The 19,126-nt window shown below is 41.3% G+C and overlaps 1 long non-coding RNA gene across 1 annotated transcript; it reads right to left on the reverse strand.

The window, feature by feature from the left end:
- Positions 1–7,120: 7,120 nt before the first annotated feature.
- On the reverse strand, positions 7,121–12,037 carry LOC141277707 (uncharacterized). The gene is made up of 3 exons (XR_012329469.1): positions 12,008–12,037; positions 11,705–11,839; positions 7,121–7,150 (listed from the first exon to the last, which is right to left on the reverse strand). It is a non-coding gene; the product is annotated as an uncharacterized lncRNA (long non-coding RNA).
- Positions 12,038–19,126: the final 7,089 nt, after the last annotated feature.

Raw genomic sequence — 19,126 nt, forward strand, 5'->3', positions numbered from 1 at the left:
TTCTTTTCTTTCAGCTAAGGTAGAAATGCATGTTGGAAATTTCTTCTCCACTGGCGACATCGACCCTGTTCCCCAGATGATTGAGAGAGATGTCAGAATTTTATGCATTAAACAGATAGGCAAGACTTTATAAATAAATGCTTATGTAAAGCAATCTCGATACAAATTACTTTCCTCACAACTTAAGCTGGTCGCAGTACCTTTAAATTCAAAGGCGAACCCTGACAAGCCCACAGAAGCATCGCTTTGAAATGCCGGAAAGAGACTATTTCCACTACTCTCAATTCTTTCTGGGGCTTGAGAGCCCTGGAAACTTCCAATGAGAGGGCTGTTGGAATCCTCTCCTTCATAGATATGTAGGAAATCATAGCTGGGCTCCATGTTGATACTAAAAGGAAAGAATATTAATTAGATTATGCACCTAATATATGTGTCTCTTATCTTCCAGACCATAAAGTCTCTGAGAGCACACAGTGATTTTATTTGCCTCTGTAAAATAACTTTTAAAAATTAGGACAATCCAAAAGTTAAATATAATAATAATCAAAATGGCAATAAATAACAATTATAATGAATACTATTAGTATTTTATAGCATCACCAACATCTTCAATACAGTATGATTTTGAAGATAATCTGAAAGAAAATGAACCCTTATAACAGAGATATAGTATGTCTTCCCTATAACCATGATATTTCTAATGAAATGCAGTTTGAAAAAATAGGGTTCAGAAGGGATGCATTCCCACTGGTATTTGATTTTTACGTGAATATTTTTAGTTTTAATAACATATATCCTTGATGTTACTGACAATTCTTAAAGTTAAAAAATATTTTGTTTGATTTTACTCTGAAAATTGTAATTGCTTCTATTTGCTTAGATAATTTGGCCAATAATAGCAGTCCCTACAATGGTACAAAGTATGGAAGTCAACTGCTTCACATCATTTCACCTTGATTGGATATTCCAATTTTCTCTTCCCCTCTCCCTCCCACTCCTTCCCACTCTATTTCTCTCTCTGTCTCTCCTTACATTAATACCCTAATAATTTCCAAAGTCTAACAATTAACGCCCAAAGCTCTCAAGTGGGATGCAGCTTTAAATGTCTCTGCCATTTATAAGAAGGATGATGATAGTCTGGGAACTTTAAAAATATACCTCCTCTCAAGTGACAGATTGAACTTGGTTTACATGTCCAAGATCTCAGTGGGATCAGAATAAACAAACACACTAGACAGAGGTATTGATGTAATCCATTCTGACTTGCCCTCCTCTGTACCTTCATCTCTAAATCAGGGCCTTTGGGGTCTTCAACATGGACCGACCCATGCAGCTTCCACTCTCTTTCCTTTTCCTTGACAGCATATTTGTATACAGGGATGGAGAGAGTCAGGAGGTTTTATAATCATGAACATGTGCTGTTGTTTAAGTGGCTTTAGTTTATCTGGATATTCAAGGGATACAACGTGAACCCAAGGTCTTTCCAGAAGCTGCCCACTGCATTCTGAAGGATGTAGCACGGGGGACCACCAAGGACCTGACGTTAGTATGATATCTGGACCTGCATTGCGCTGTCCCATTTCCTGTCAAGGTGCCCTCGCTCCCATGTGAGGTCCTGAACACATTTATTCAAGGAATTTGTCAGAGCTTTCAGAGTCTGTTTATCTGACAAGTTCCCTGAAGTTGGAAATGAAGAAAAAGTGAAAGACTGGAGTGACTAAAGAGTGAGAAAAGAGGCCAAGAGGAACTGCATCAACCAAACAGAATTTGGTTGGAATAACAATTTTATTTGGAATAGTTTGCAAGGACGTTATTAGACTCTGGTCATGCTATACCCCCGATAACTGGCATAACTAATTATTATGATAGATTATTTTTGAACATGGAAGTACTATCAGGCACAAACAAACATATTCTAACTACCCTCTCCTTTTGGATGTGCCGTCACACACACATAGAAGTCTGAAGTGATATTTACAATTAATGATGATTCCTTTGGTTAAATCCTGTCTTATTTCTACCTATCCCAGATGCACAGATCTACAAGCCCCAATAATAGGCCAAAGTCTGTCCATGCTTTTAAACCAAATTTAATTTTCGTTCCAATGTGTAAGTCGCATCAGCCCCACAGTCTATAGAAGCCTGTGATAAAACACTCCTCCCCGAAAACCCCCCCGAGTACCAGCGTGAACCTTGAAGCTCATATGTGCTTGACAGGTCATGTCATTCTTTGCCTTCCTTGTTAGTAATGCCGGGCTCCCCTCCCCTCTCCACACCTGACTGCAGTCACACTCTTTAAACTGTGCATCCTGGGAAGCCTGTATCAACACCAGCTTCTTTGACTGGGTCCTTGAGCATCCTTGTTCCCATCTGGTACTTCTGGCTTCCTCCTTCTTTCTACTAAGTAGATCTAGGAGCTGAGGTCCCAGGAAAACCCCCACCTAAGCACACACAAGTTGTCCATTCCTTAGAACATGTCACAGGTATGTGATTTTCTGTGACACCGGGTCAGCTAATGATTCCAAACTCTTAGCGTCGGAAGAAAACTTGAAGATTTTCTAGGTCAACCTTCTTCCAGGGAAGTGCACAAAATTAAGTGAGAAAACTTCTTGTGTGAAACTGCCTTATATATTAAAAGATGAATTACACTTTGGGAACCTTGATAATGAGTCACCGTGACCCAAGGGAAGGTAGGAAACTCCTACGAAAAGGCTCTGTGTTCTCTAAAAGGCTTTTAATTGTTATTTTACTTTTAATTTCCTGGTAGCAGAGGTGTCTCCTGGTTTTAAGGAAGGCGCTGCTAGAATTTAGCATTAACAAAACCCATAAAGATATTCAAAAATATAACCAGCAAATGTTCACAGCTTTTGTATAATAGCTGAGTGGCATAATAAAGTATTCATCATTTGGTAAATTTATAGCAGCTTGAGTAAATTCAGGAAATGATGGCTTATTAAACCACTTAAAATTCAGAATCACAGAGGTTTAAAATTATACTGACTCGTATCTCATCAGGAGGAGAAAGTGAAGGAAGATAAGCAAAACCAGGCCTGAAATATTGATGCAAACATCTCAAGAAAAGAAACTTGTTCAATTGACAGATAAATAAATCTAATCATACCACTTTGCCTTGGAGAGTTAAGAGACCAATAGGACAGTATATAGAACCACTTGATTTAGTTCAAAAATCAAAATGTGAATTTGGAAAAGATCATGGGATTTAGAAAAATTCAATTATTTATACCATATATTAATAATGTGAGCGTTCTATGGAATTTATATTTATAATATAATCATATTAACTTATGATTTGAACTTTTACCATTTAGTGTAGAAGAAAGAAGTTAGCTTTTTTTTTTAAAGGACTGATGTTTATTAAATCAGACTTTACAGTAATGAAATTTGGGGATGTTTTGTTTTCAGAGTTCTGCCAAGTCTTGACTATCTTAATGATAATAACAATACTACCTTTGGGAATGTCAGACAGGATGTACTATGGAAATGAATCAGCACACACACATTAACAGAAATATTAGACATCAATGAGAAATTATACTAAGTATATCTATATCACTTTATTTTCGCTTTTCTTTGAAAATTCTGTAAATTGAGCCCTCTCGTGTGGAACACACTGTGTGCAAGATAGTATTTAAAAGCAATTCTTGCCACATCCTAATGTGGCAAGAATGTGTATCCTAATGCAAGTAGAATGCTGAAAAGCAAAATAATCTATTTCCATTTTGTAATGCAGCCTGATGTAGAACCTGTTAGACGCAAGACCACAAGCTTTGCTAGATGTAAAACTGAAGACCCCTAAAGGGATAAATGAAGTAATCTTTAGGTATGACATTTAAAGTCTTATTAGGTGAGCCATGGCTGCTGGGCCTGCGCGTCCAGAGCCTGTGCTCCATGGCGGGAGAGGCCATGACAGTGAGAGGCCCGCGTACCGCAAAAAAAAAAAAAAAAAAAAGCCCAAGACCAGATGGCTTCACAGGCGAATTCTATCAAACGGAGAAGAGCTAACACCTATTCTTCTCAAACTCTTCCTCATTATACGAGGCCACCATCACCCTGATACCAAAACCAGACAAAGATGTCACAAAGAAAGAAAACTACAGGCCAATATCACTGATAAACATAGATGCAAAAATCCTCAACAAAATACTAGCACACAGAATCCAACAGCGCATTTAAAGGATCATACATCATGATCAAATGGGGTTTATCCCAGGAATGCAAGGATTCTTCAATATACACAAATCAATCAATGTGATACACCATATTAAAAAATTGAAGGAGAAAAACCATATGATAATCTCAATAGATGCAGAAAAAGCTTTCAACAAAACTCAACACCCATTTATGATAAAAACCCTCCAGAAAGTAGGCATAGAGGGAACTTATCTCAACATAATAAAGGCCATATATGACAAACCCACAGCCAACATCCTCTTCAATGGTGAAAAACTGAAACCATTCCCACTAGAATCAGGAACAGGACAAGGTTGCCCACTCTCATCACTATTATTTGACATAGTTATGGAAATTTTAGCCGCAGCAATCAGAGAAGAAAAAGAAATAAAAGGAATCCAAATCAGAAAAGAAGAAGTAAAGCTGTCACTGTTTGCAGATGACATGATACTATACACAGAGAATCCTAAAGATGCTACCAGAAAACTACTAGAGCTAATCAATGAACTTGGTAAAGTAGCAGCATACAAAATTAAAGCACAGAAATCTCATGCATTCTTATACACTAATGATAAAAAATCTGAAAGTGAAATTAAGAAAACACTCCCATTTACCATTGCAACAAAAAGAATAAAATATCTCAGAATAAACCTACTTAAGGAGACAAAAGACCTGTATGCAGAAAATTATAAGACATTGATGAAAGAAATTAACGATGATACAAACAGAAGGAGAGATATACCATGTTCTCAGATTGGAAGAATCAACATTGTGAAAATGACTCCACTACCCAAAGTAATCTACAGATTCAGTGCAATCCCTATCACGCAATCACTGGCATTTTTCACAGAACTAGAACAAAAAATTTCACAATTTGTATGGAAACACAAAAGACCCAGAATAGCCAAAGCAATCTTGAGAAAGAAACACGGAGCTGGAGGAATCAGGCTCCCTGACATCAGACTATCCTACAAAGCTACAGTCATCAAGACAGTATGGTACTGGCACAAAAACAGAAATATAGATCAATGGAACAGGGTAGAAAGCACAGAGATAAACCCAGTTACATATAGTCACCTTATCTTTGATAAAGGAGGCAAGGATATACATTGGAGAAAAGACAGCCTCTTCAATTAGTGGTGCTGGGAAAACTGGACAGCTACGTGTAAAAGAATGGAATTAGAGCACTCCCTAAGACCATACACAAAAATAAACTCAAAATGGATTAAAGACCTAAATGTAAGGCCAGACACTATCAAACTCTTAGAGGAAAACATAAGCAGAACTCTCTATGACATAAGTCACAGCAAGATCCTTTTTGACTCACCTCCTACAGAAATGGAAATAAAACCAAAAATAAACAAATGGGACCTAATGAAACTTCAAAGCTGTTGCACAGCAAAGGAAACCATAAACAAGATGAAAAGACAACCCTCAGAATGGGAGAAAATATTTGCAAATGAAGCAACTGACAAAGGATTAATCTCCAGAGTATGCAAGGAGCTCATGCAGCTCAATATCAAAAAAGGAAACAACCCAATCCAAAAATGGGCAGAAGACCTAAATAGACATTTCCCCAAAGAAGATATACAGATTGCCACCAAACACATGAAAGAGGGCTCAACGTTCACTGCAGCTCTTTTTACAATAGCCAGGAAATGGAAACAACCTCAGTGTCCATCAACAGATGAATGGATAAAGAAGATGTGGCACATATATACAATGGAATATTACTCAGCCGTAAAAAGAAACGAAATTGAGTTATTTGTAGTGAGGTGGATGGACCCAGAGTGTGTCATACAGAGTGAAGTAAGTCAGAAAGAGAAAAACAAATACCGTACACTAACACATATATATGGAATCTAAAAAACAAACGAAAAAAAGGTCACAAAGAACCTACGGGCAGGACAGGAATAAAGACGCAGACCTACTAGAGAATGGACTTGAGGACAGGGGGAGGGTGAAGGGTAAGCTGGGACAAAGGGCGAGAGTGGTATGGACTATATACACTACGAAATGTAAAACCGATAGCTAGTGGGAAGCAGCTACGTAGGACGTGGAGATCAGCTCGGTGCTTTGTAACCGCCTAGAGGGGTGGGATAGGAAGGGTGGGAGGGAGAGAGACGCAAGAGGGAGGGGATATGGGGATATATGTATATGCATAGCTGATTCACTTTGTTATAAAGCGGAAACTAACACACAATTGTAAAGCAATTATACTCCAATAAAGATGTTAAAAAAAGAGAGAAAAATAGGAGTCAGCATTTGTCTCTCAAGTTATAATGTTTGAGGACAATGGTTACATACAATTTCACCTCTTTACTAAAGGAAGGATTGCATACAAACTCTCTGTGCTCATGATGAAGCAATGACAAAAACACAAAACAACACAGAAGATTCGGGAGCTGGCTACCGTGGGGCCCCTGCAAAGCCAACCTGCATACTCGGACCCAGCACCTCTATCCTCCTCTGGTCGGATGCTCTTTCCACCTTGTCGTCCTGGGATAACATTGGGGGAATGCATGCCTGACATCCCTCATCCTGGGACCCATCTGAGATGAGCTGGTGAGCAAATTACATGTGGAGGGAGCCTGCAGGAGGCGTCGGAAGGACATGGAATGGGAGGAAGACCAAAGACGGAAGGGGAGGGGCGCCCACGTTCTCTCTCTTCCGACAGCTCTCCATCCTTTCTCTGAGCTTAAACGTGTCTGTGTTACGACCTAATGACAAAAGAAAACACCACGAAGGGAAGCACCCGCTGACTTAGTTCACAGGTGTACTTACGGACAGAGACTGCGGTGTGTCCGGACCACTTGGGGTCTTGCAAGCATATCCGGACGGAAGTCCCCACGAGCCGGAAACCGGGGTTTGCACTGATAAACCACGGTGTCCCTGTAACTGAAGCCGTCGCCGCTGATGTGGCCGTTCACGATGGGATCCGGGCAGCCTCAGAGGCCCGCTGAAAAACAAGCAAAACCAACAAAAACACGCTGGAGAGCTTGTCTTCTATAAAAGTACCACATTCGTGGGTAAACAAGAGAGTCCCACGGTATAGCACGGGGAACTCTATTCAACGTCCTGGGATAAACCAGACTGGAAAAGAATATACAAAAGAATACGTATGTATATGTATAACCGGGTCACAATGCTGTACAGAAAAAATTAACACACCATTGTAAATCAAGTATACTCCAGTAAAAAAAATCTAAAATAATAAAAGTACTCCATTCAAACTTAGTTTATTGTCAAGTGATTGAGAGCACTGAATGCAAACATTATTGGAATTTTTTCCACTTATATATTTTCTATTTGATAAGAGTTTTCTTCAACTCATTAATTTTTCTTAACAATTGTGGGTAACGTAAGGAATAGTTCAAATATAAAATTGTTAAAAGGTATTTCCCCAGGTATGGTTTCTCCATTTCTTTCTTTTACTTATTTTTCTTATTGATATTTTATGTTATTTATCTATTTATTCTATTTCCAAATAAAAAGCCAAAAGAAAGGAAGAGACACTTGGAATTAATATAAGTTCTGTAACCGTATAGAAAATGGGTAGCAAAGAAAAGGATGGAAGGATTTCCAGTGAGAGCCCAGATTCCTGAACTATCTGTGCAATTCCAAAGGAAGGACTGCTATCAGAAAATCAGTTCAATTTCAGAAAACGTCCATTTGAATTATGTCTGAACTGATGTCTAGGGGAAACTGTCGCATACTCAGTTAAACACAGAAGTCCAGAGCTCAGGGGAGGGACATCCTGCAGACGGAGCAGATTTAGGAAAAACTAGATTACAGATGGAGGCTGAAACCCAACAGGTGGCTGAGCTTGCCCGTGAAGAGTACGTACAGCAAGGAAAGAAAGGGCCCAAAGACAAAACTGGGGTGAACATCAACACTTAAGGGGAGGAAAACAGTACTGATGTGAGGACTCTGATATGTAAGGTCACTGGCAAACAGGGTGTCAGATAAACTTCAGAACCAGAGGGCTTCCAAGTGGGGAAGGAAGTTAGAGGAATTTTCAGTCCTTCGTGAGTTGAAGGCTGAGGAGTGACAAAGCTTCTTTGCCTGACCAAACTTTAATGCGGGTCCTGACACTTCTCTCAGGCCCACCTGTGCACCTCCTGGTAAAAGCCAACTTTAGCAAGCACCCTGCTAAGTCACCCTACAAGGACCCTCCAGCCTCAACACCTGATCCAGTTTCTCATCCCCACCCGCCACTGGTAGGTGGGTTGAGCCAGAGCCCCTCCAAGCCCTGAGGTTCCCTCTCAGGAATGTCCCACCTGTGCCCCCTCCTTGCCCCTTGGCTGTGACCCCCACTGGCCCACATGGCATCCGGAGTTGAGTCGTATCCTTTGTAAAATCCCATCACCCTGGTCCCTGCACGAATCGCTAGGGACCTAAATGAAGTCTGCCTCATTATCTTTAAGGAGCGTCATGACTATTCTTTCTCTGTAACAGTAGGAAGGTGCTGTGTGGCCCGGGGAAAACTAGGAAAGGCGGGATTCCCTTCTTCTCTTTCATTCTGCTTCCACTTTCTCTCCTTCCCCTCCATCCGTCCTCCTCTCTGCCCCTCCCGCCCACCTCTCCCCTCCTCACGTACATGGAAAGAGTATCTTGTTAACAAACTATGGAGCATTAGGAGTAACTGACATGCAAAGGATGTGAGTCACACAGGGGTTTCGGATAGACAAGGAGAGTTTCTGAATTGTCCGCCAAAACTCGCTCCTTAGGCTGGAGCTGCAGAGTGTTTTGGGGTGGATTTCCCCTGGCCGCTACCGCCCCGAATAGAGCACCCAGCTGCCAGTGCTTTACTCAGAGCACAGGAACCCCAAAGCTGAGAGCATGGCCAAATGACACTCAGGGTTAATGCCACCATTCTGGAAGAAATCACAACAATACCCTCTATTTCTGTTTAAGGCAATGCAGCTGCATTGTGTTATCCTAGGTTTGAACTAGATCTGTTATCAGCAGGATGACTTTGCAGAGGACAGAGGGAGAAAACCGCATCAGTGATAGGTATCCCTCTTTGAGCAGAATCTCTGCCCCAACGTTTGTAAGAGGTCGGGTCAAGTTGTGCTCGACTAGCTTGATCTTTTGTCCCCTCTGCAGCTTTTACACTCAGCCAGATCCAGATCAGTAAAGCTGATTCTGACCAGAAGCCAGATCGCCTCCCCCCACACCAGGCATGAAACAAGCAGGGAACTGGGAGGAGGCTGAATGTTCTCCGCGGGTTGAAGGGAGAGCTTCTGAGGCTGTTATCCTGAAACACGGATGCGGGCTCCTTCCAAGAGGCTGGGCTTTGCACGGCGATCTCCGTCAGGTAGAGACATGGAGCCCCACTCACATCCCCGAGACAAGAAAGGAGCCAGAGCCACCACACATGGGCTTACTACTGCAGGGATCCAGCCACTTCCGAGGTGAGAAGGAAAAGATGTAATTTCTAGAAGCACACACCAAAATAACACACTCCAATCCTCAAAGAGAGTGTGGGCCACCTGATTCCTGGCTGTTACTCTAGAGAATGTCAAGCATTTGGGGGGTATCCTGAACCTGATCAGCACTCCAAGAGGAGGGACCCGGGCTCAGGGTAACCGAGATGCTGAAAAGGGTACATTGCGACAGAAAGTCCCCATCCCTCTCCGTGATCTGCACAGCCTCACTGTTGACTTAGACAAACACAACTGGCTAGGCTCACTTTTAAACCTCAATCGTAGTTTTTTCATCTATGTTTTCAGTAAGAGCACATGATTCAAGGCTGCATCCTCTGTTTAAAGCCTGGCAAATAAGCACTCCTAACGGCAAGGAGATAGCTGTACACTCTAGAAACCAGATGGCAAGGTTGACAGGCTTGTGTGGAAACAAAGGCTTCCAACAGCACCTCTTCTCTGACACGTGGTCACTTCAGTTCTGGGAGGAACTGGCCTTAAAGACCTAAAGAAAATCGGGGATGTCCTTCAAAAACACTCCCTTTCAGCTCAGTGCCTGAAGGAGAGAAGAATTGACAGCATCACCTCAAACTTCACTTCCTATTTTAAGTAAATGTGGACGATGTGACTTCTGGATGAAGCTGGTAGAGAACAATCTGTTTGTCACTTGTGTAACTTTCCAGGCCTCAGGTGAGTTCCTCTGTAAAACATTCAAAGCCTTAGACCAATTACGGGGCTATTCAGAGATATAGAATATTTCACATAGAGTATTTAACCAAAATTTCAAGAGTAATATGTCAAAACGTTGTAGAAGGGAGAAACTGTATGAGGCAGAATTTGAATTCAGTATACTCTGAGCTCTGTTTCAAATTTAAGATTCTGTTATCCTGTGATAATACTGGGATATGTCCTTTATGAGTTTTTTAATGTAGCCCCAGTTTTGTTATAGACACACTATGTAGAAAGCATTTCTCTATCTTTGTAACTATGTTCAGATATCTGCTGACAGTCTAACATGTATTAGTCACTCATTAAACATTTGACGAAGTGAATAGAGATAAAGTAACTTCACATTTTCAAAGCATTTCCAAATCCACTGTCTCCTAGGTGGTTTTCCTTTATTGGAAAAAATTGAATACTGATTAGCTGTGGGCCAGCAACGTCCTTGGGGCTGGGGATTCAATGAAGAGTAAGATACAATTGAAAAGAGATGGGAGGTCTGACATGGAAAGTACCCCAGGGCGTTTGCTCCTCAAGGAGATGCAAGAGGGAAGAGATATGGGAATATATGTATATGTATAACTGATTCACTTTGTTATAGAGCAGAAACTAACACACCATTGTAAAGCAATTATGCCCCAATAAAGTTGTTAAAAAAAAAAAAAAAAGAGGTGAGGAGCAGGGGAACTTCTCTGGTAGTCCAGGGGTTAAGAATCCGCTTTGCAATGCAGGGGACACCAGTTCAATCCCGGGTCAGGACTAAGCCCTCGAGCCACAACTAGAGAGAAGCCCACGCACTGCAATGAAGGGCCCTAAGACCCAACACAGCCAAAATAAATAAAGATTTTTGAAAAATAAAACATACACTAGGAAACAAAAAGAGGTGAGGAGTGGGGAGGGACTACCTGTAGCCCGGCTGGGCTAAGCACAGTGATGAATATGCATTGTTTTTTAATGAGCACAGGATGGTCCCACAGAGGAACACTCACTGTTGTACTCCAAGTGGTGGTGTGCTTTTCAGAGAGCACTGAATACACTCCAAAGTTTGGGTTTTACTTTTCTCCTAAAATAGCTTTGGAAATACCTTTTGCTGGAAGCATCTCACATTCTCTATCTGGGAGCCTGAAAGCTGAGCCCTATGGTAGCGGCCACATTTTTACGGGCATTTTGGACTGTTCTTTGCATAATATTCAAATAGTGACAGGAGATTTGCACCTGGGCTCTACTGTTTCCCGTGGCTCCTGGGGACAGGATTTTTGCAATAACTCAATCTTAGACCAGAAGACAAGGAGGAACATCCATTTATGGCCTGCAACGATGGAAAAGCAGAGGAGAGAAATACAGAAACAGAGACACACAGAGCCTACCTATGAGAGGCGGTGGTTCCTGCGAAACAGCTATCAGGGTGGTAAAGGAAGACTGTGCTTTGTTTTTCAGGCTGGCATCCCCCAGGCGAAGAGAATTGTGTTTGGGATTAGGGTTGTCCTCAGACCTCTTATGCCCTGCAGCAGAATTAATAATTTAGCAGGCAAGTCTCCTGCAGTTTTTGGTTCCAGTGCTGTTTTTTTGGTGGGCTTTCCATGGGTTTAGGGGCCTTCCGCCCTGGTGAAGGAGAAGACCTCTGAGGGGGGGGGGGTGGGAGTGGATTTCATGGTGGAACTGAAACTCACCCAACCGTCTCCTTCAGCACTCTGGGTTCCCTACAGCCCCTGCCTGCAAGCCACGCTTGTCCAAATGAACTTCCGACAGCCTCACGTCAGTCTGGTCGCCATGAAGCCCTGGATAGTGTGTAGCACTGCATACTCCATGTCACTTGCATGCAGCACAAATGAAGACAGCTTTGAGGTTCATAAAGTCTGTTCAGCTGATGCACTTCAAAGGAATCTCTTTTAAAATAAAAGCCTGCGTGGAGTTAAATACATTTTGCATAGTAGAGAAAAATGAAGAATAACTGTTCTCTCCCTAAATTTTATTGCTGTTGACTTTAAAACCCACTTTTTTCTCAAAGTTTTCCCATTTGAATATGACAATATTTTGGTCTTCAAAGTTTTCCTTTTTTTGCTACCTGAGAAGTATGTAAACTGTCGCCATAAAGTTTTTAAGTACCTTTAAAATATTAAATGTAGTTAAAACATAAGGATCTTAAGACTGTGGGGCTTATAGAATAAAAAATAAAATGTAAACTCAATATTTGTTTCACAGTTAACATACAATTTGTTAGCCACAAGGAGAGTTTATTTCTTCCTTTGCAGCAGAAATTCATTTTTTATCAGTTGTAGGTTATACCATTATGAGTACTGAACACAAATATGTAAGATAACTGTTCTCTAAATTTAGTGTGAGCATCTAAGTGCTATTTATAGGTTCCTTCTGCCATGCCAGACCTGGAAAAGATTCCTTTTACCTCGAATCTTTACTCTCACTTTAGTGACTGATTTGATAAACAATCCAAAGTTTCCATTTGGTGTTGACCAAATATTCAATACCACTACAACTATGCAGAAGCTTTACATGTCATTTAGCCCAATACTAAAATGCACTGCATATAAATATTAATTATAAATGTATGCATCGATTTGACATCCACTCTCATTACAGCATGTGTGGAAAGGTGAAGGAAGGGGGCACCTCACTGTGATCTCCAGCAGCTGAGTTTACTTAGGGTATCAACGAACAATACTGACGGTACAATGCCCTTATGTCTGAATCCCTGAAAGAAATTTAGAAAAGACACTTAAAAAACATTTTTAAGTTTTACTTTTTTCCCTTATCAGCGTCTCTTCTTTTGAATGTATCTTAAATTTTGCAAATGATGATTTCTGACAAGAAAAGAAAAAGCAACTGGAAAATTTGCTTATTTCCCCATCCACTGCTGAAAATGACACATTGTGTGACAGGAAGTCTCAATAGGACACTTGGCAACTGATTCCTAAATTCATCTGTATACGTAGCAGGACCCCATAAAACGGCAACACTTATATCTGAAAATAAAGAAAATTATCTGTTTCCAGTCACGGTGGGCTAACTTAGACAAAATCCTCCAGTGAGTAAGTAGAAAAAATGGACAAACCATGTTTAAGAAAATCTGCTTGAAGATAACAGGGAAGGTACTGAAGTTCTGTGTGGCCAACATCAAGGACAAGATCGAGCCCCAGCAAAGGAAACCTGCAGTGGAGGTCTCCCTAGTTCTGAGGACGTTGAAATTGGAAACAGTGGCCGGTGCACTGAGGTGCCAAGGGCATCTTCCCTCAGACTCGTGGGTCGCGGCCTGAAACGTTGAGGTCAGGGGCCACCAAGGGTTGGACAGAGGGGATGCTGACAAAATTCAAAATGTGCTGCCAATTCAAAACCAACCCAGAGTTGCCCTTGGATTCATGAGGTGAAACGTTTCAGAAGAACATCACTCCGTACAAACCAACAGAAAATGCTGAATGATCTACAGAAGGCTTAGTTGTACTGGAGCCCACTGGAGAGCTGAGATTTCAGGAAGTTCAAATGCACGGACTCCACGCAGGAACAAGCTCTCCAAAGAGCTGGTATATGGATCCCTCCACCTTCCTAGAGCACGGCGGCAGGGGGCTGCCGTGAAGGAGGGGAAGACTTGGACAATTTTTTAGCAGTCGTAGGTGGCTTACTCGGCTGGTTTAGAATCACTGAGCGCTGATGACACAAGGGAAGTCGGTGCACCCCTCAAGCCCTTTCCCTTGGGCCTCCTCTCAGGGGTTCATGAGAAAGACTCTTGACACGCCTCGCGTTGTCACACGCTTAACTTCTCTCCAGGGTTCCCAGCCCCACTTGGGAACCCCAGAACAAAACCACAAGTATACGATTATGTTTTCTTAACAAAGTAAAAAAGCGCATCTTACACCTTTACTAATATGTACACCAGGTGGTATTGGTAACGTTTGTTTCCCCTTTCGGAATTAAACTCTACATGAAACCTAAACGGTCCAGGCTGACGCAGCTTCTCTTGTGCTGACTGTCCTGGTCACACAGGAAGTGCCACGTGCTGGTCTCAGTGTCTCTGTGTCCCGCTCCATCTGACTTCCCACTCTCCTGCTCTCTCCCATCATTTAATTCACTTTTTACATCTTAATTTTGATTCAACTAGTCTGTGTCTCTAATAGTTTATTATTCACTGAACTACACAGTCAGCAGACAGTATTCCCTCATCTTCCCTCTTCTCACCATGGGGCAGACATAAAAATGCAAACACATTTTTTTTGGTGGGGCGGCTCTTTGAGGGGGACGCTAAGCAAACCATTCTTTCAGATACATTTAATGTACTGAGAACAAGGGCACTTGGAAACTAACATAATCAATTATCAGTTTCTCCACGGATTCTTCAAAAGAATGTCAAAGTAAATGTGTTAGAAATGAACGAAAATGAGACCTTGGCACTACATATCTGGACACTTGGTGAAGACAGTGTATTTGTTTTTGTTCTCTCCTTTAAATTTAGAAGTCCCTCAAATTTGGTGCCTAAAAGGTTAAAGGAAACACAGTGAAAACATAACTTTAACACTTAAAACAAAATAAGGCAATACCAGACCACTATACTTTCTGGATCCCAGCATATATAATTTTATAAGCCACATATAATGCAAAATATAACCTCATCTTTCTATAACTATACATATTTTTTCCTACAGCATTTATTTCTGCCTTATAGCAGGTGCCACGTAGTCAACAAGGTAAAACACTTTCCACAATTTCCAGCATATACACCCTATGACATCATTCCTACGGTTGCTGTTAAGCCTTGACTTTTAGGCAGTGAAAATTCACCGGGCATATTCACAAGTCTGGGAGCGTCCTCAGGGCACGTCACCCCTCTCCTCACCCTCCCACCTTCCTCTTGGGAATCTGTGGGCAGCGCTGTTAACGCTACCTGACACATCTTCTGGACCTCAGCAGGCTTGGGTGCCTTTGTGGGTTCTTTCCCAAAACTTTCCATGGAGCTACAGGATCCTGCTCTACCCTTGCCTCACCTCTTCTAAGTGTGGAGTTTCCCAGAACATCCCCTGGAGGAGTCTCTCCTGCTTTGGGGCTCCTTCTGACATCTCCCAGACCAACCACGAGGCCTCGGTGCCTTTAACCTTCTGGGGATCCTCCTCCTCCAGTCTATTTAATTTGAGGACAGCGTAGGCCTTCATTTCAGCTTTTCCCCTTTCCTTGTTCATGTCAAATTTCCAGGGCTGGGCCTTCTGACACTCAAAAGACAGGACACTTGAGGATTAAAAACATGATTCAAGACCACACTTTCTCACCTGAAAGTTTCAAGATCCTGTTTTTCAACTCAAAAGACAAGAAAGTGTTTGCCATTTTCTGCAGTTCATTTGTAGAGTTAGAAACCAGACTCAGAGGCCTGTGCTGAGCTGTCAGCTTTGGCCGCACCCATTAGGCTAAAACTTAAACCAGGTCTTACTCACATGAGGGAAGAGGGTCGGCAGCAGCTTCAAGCCCAGCCTGTGAGCCCAGCGACTCTGCATCTCCGACAGCTTCAGCGGGGTGAGTCCCAGAAGAAGCCACCGTCTTATCCCCCGGAGATAGAGGTCCTGAACTGATCAGTGATGACGAGGCCTCGGGTTACCTTCCCCATCACTGTGGCTTCATAGGGGCGGGGCTCTCCCTCACAAAGCTTATGGTGCTGTTGAAGGGCCAAGCACTTTGATTTAAAAACAGGGTGGCAAAAAATGGCAAATTTCAGAAGTATAACGTAAGGTCGTGGGTCATTTCAGTGACCCTCTACAACTGCACAGAACTTTTCCAAGGATCTGAATATATATTACCATGTCTGCTTCTCAGGACAGTTTTGTAAAAGAGAAAAATGATTATAATCCCTGCTTCATAATGCAGGTGAGTCTCACGTTAAGAAGCTAACACGGGGATACACATCTATATCAGGGCTTTTAATGTCTGTTTCCGTTTTATATATGCAACAATGTGCTGAACTTCAAACTTTAGCATTTTCCCAAAGCCTGCTACAACTTTTAAAAATTTAATCAAGTTAGATGAGTAAAAGTTATATATATATTTATAAATTTAACTCAGCTAAGTTGATTACATACTCTCTCTCTGCCTCTCTCTCTCGCGCGCTCTCTCTCTATATATATACATATGTGTATATATATGTGTGTATATATATTATACATATATATAGACATGCATATTATACACACACACACACACATATATATATAATTTTAAGGAACTATGCAAATCAGGCTCAATTTGATAATCATATAAATTTTTCTTGACATTCAGCCTCAAATTAATCTGTAAAGAAAGAGAGTGTATTTGGGATAGCACATCAGGAATACAAGCTTTCAGGAACAAAAAGAAGGGCCAGATGTAAGGTGGATATGATCTTTGCAAGCAGTGTTGTTTGTGGCAGCCGTAGGGTAGCCCAGGGACGCTGTAGGGTTACTTGCCAAGAGCAGAAGTAGACAGTGGTTATTCCCAAAGCTTTGTAAAGAGTCAAAGTAAAAACTGAAGTTCTGTTCTCATATTTTATTAAATTACGAAATGAGAAATAGTAGCTTCTTTCTGTATCTCTCCTCCCTCCACTGACTTTTCGATTTGGAACCTCTAAGATAAATCCGTTACATGGAATACCAAGTGTGAACCAAGCATGGTGGTATGAAAAGTAAAAAAAAGAGAAACTCTTCAGTTTCCCAGTTTGTGGAAGCATAGAAACTCAACAGTATTTTGACCTGTCAGCAAAGCAGATATGGATCTGAGCACACACTGGCCTGTGAAATCCGTCTGCTTGTTGTAATTGCTGTTGTTTAGTCTGTAAGAGTCCTAGGAATTTACGTCAGTGATGTGACAGTGCTAATGTATTCCAGTGGACGAATGTCGATGAGTGTTATGTCACCCTTGGTCCTTCAGTCAATACCATGTGTTAAGGAGAGCCTGGCACCTACAGAAATAAGGATGGGAGCGTGTGCAAATCCAATTTTTTAAACACAGAGTAGGTCAGAGCAGCCTGACTAAATACCAAGATTCATGGACGGAAAAGTGAGAGATAAGATCAGAAGGAGGAGAATCACCAGACCAGCCAAAGGGCTGTGGACACCGTCCCAGAGGTAACTTGGATAGAAATAAAAATATACTAATTTATTCTTCCATTAATTCCTATTGTTTTCTAACATTGTTACATTTCTCCTGATTAGAGTGTATAAAAACCAACCAAATTCAAGCATTACAAAATCCACTCACGTATTAAAAGAGTGGAAGTCTCCCAAATTGGTGCGGTACCTAATAAATTACTACTGCCTGACATTCTGAATATTTCTTTGATTTTTCCTTCTGAATATACAAGTGTTATAAAATTTTTATAAAAAGTAAATTATACCTTGTACAAAAATTGACGTTTTATTTTAGCTATTCTAAAATTTTTGTCTCACGTATGGCAACATGTCGCTTTCTTTTGGCTATTCTGCTTGCACAATATTCCATGTTAAGAAATACAACTATCCCATCATTCTTTTTAAGCACGGTATAGTAGTTTCTTATAAAAATATGCAGCAATTTATTATATTTGATGAGTTATTCCTAACATGTCACTAATATACACAGTGCTAACTTCTTGTATATGTTTTTTTAGACTTGAGGAAATATTTCTAGAGTATAAACTGCTAAAATCAGAAATGCCAGGGCTTCCCTGGTGGCGCAGTGGTTGAGAGTCCGCCTGCCGATGCAGGGGACATGGGTTCGTGCCCCGGTCCGGGAAGATCCCACATTCCGCGGAGCAGCTAGGCCCGTGAGCCACGGCTGCTGAGCCTGCGCTCCGCAACGGGAGAGGCCACAACAGTGAGAGGCCCGCGTACCGCAAAAAAACAAAACAAAACAAAACAAAAGAAATGCCAGGTTATGAAGCACATAATATTTACAATTTTACTAGACATTACCAAAATGCTTTCTAAAATGTAGTATCAATTTACACTTCCACTAAGATTGTAGAAGAGAGACCATCTCACTGCAACTTCCCAGTAAGGATATTACCTTTCCATATTTAAAAAATGAATACTCCAGAGGTGACATTTCATTGTTAAGTTATCGATTCTGTAAATTTTAGTAAGGTTGAAGATACCTCAATATGTTAATTAGGCCACATTCTTTTTCACTGAATTGCCCACTTGAACAATTTAGTACAACATTCCTGCCAAAGTTCTACATGCAATTTGTTAAGAGGACTCCATAGGCAGCAGAATGAACCTTCTATGTGTTTCCAAAATACATACATACAACATTTGACTGCAAAAATTATACTCAATAATGATTGGCAGCTTGGATATAAATATATATTTTTCTAATGTTCCCTCTCGTTTCCCTTGCATTTACTATATTCTTTAAAAGCATAAACTATGGGACTTTTCCCACTGTTTATTCCCAGAAGAAACTGTTTTGTGCTGTCAAAGCTCTTACAGATCTATAATCCTCCCAATGCAGACCACTAGCGTTCTCAGCCACACGTGCACTTATAAACGTTAGTCACTGGCTTCACCTACACGCTTGTCTGAAGTTTACGCCACATGGACATCTTCTTAGTAATCTTCCAATTACTGCAAAGATGAGTCAGAGTTAAGTATTACCTAGCACAGCTTTCACTCCCATGCCAAGAAAAATACGTCCTACAGCATAACATCTAGAGCAGTTCCAGTCCCTGGTCATACGTCCTCCTGGGCCATACTTCTACTACAGATACAGAACAAGCCTGTTCCTTATGTTTCTTTGCCTGCCTAACATATTTTTATTATTCTCAAGATGTCGTTTGACACAGA

This window comes from Tursiops truncatus (assembly GCF_011762595.2).
Source record: "Tursiops truncatus isolate mTurTru1 chromosome Y unlocalized genomic scaffold, mTurTru1.mat.Y SUPER_Y_unloc_1, whole genome shotgun sequence".
NCBI lineage: Eukaryota > Metazoa > Chordata > Mammalia > Artiodactyla > Delphinidae > Tursiops > Tursiops truncatus.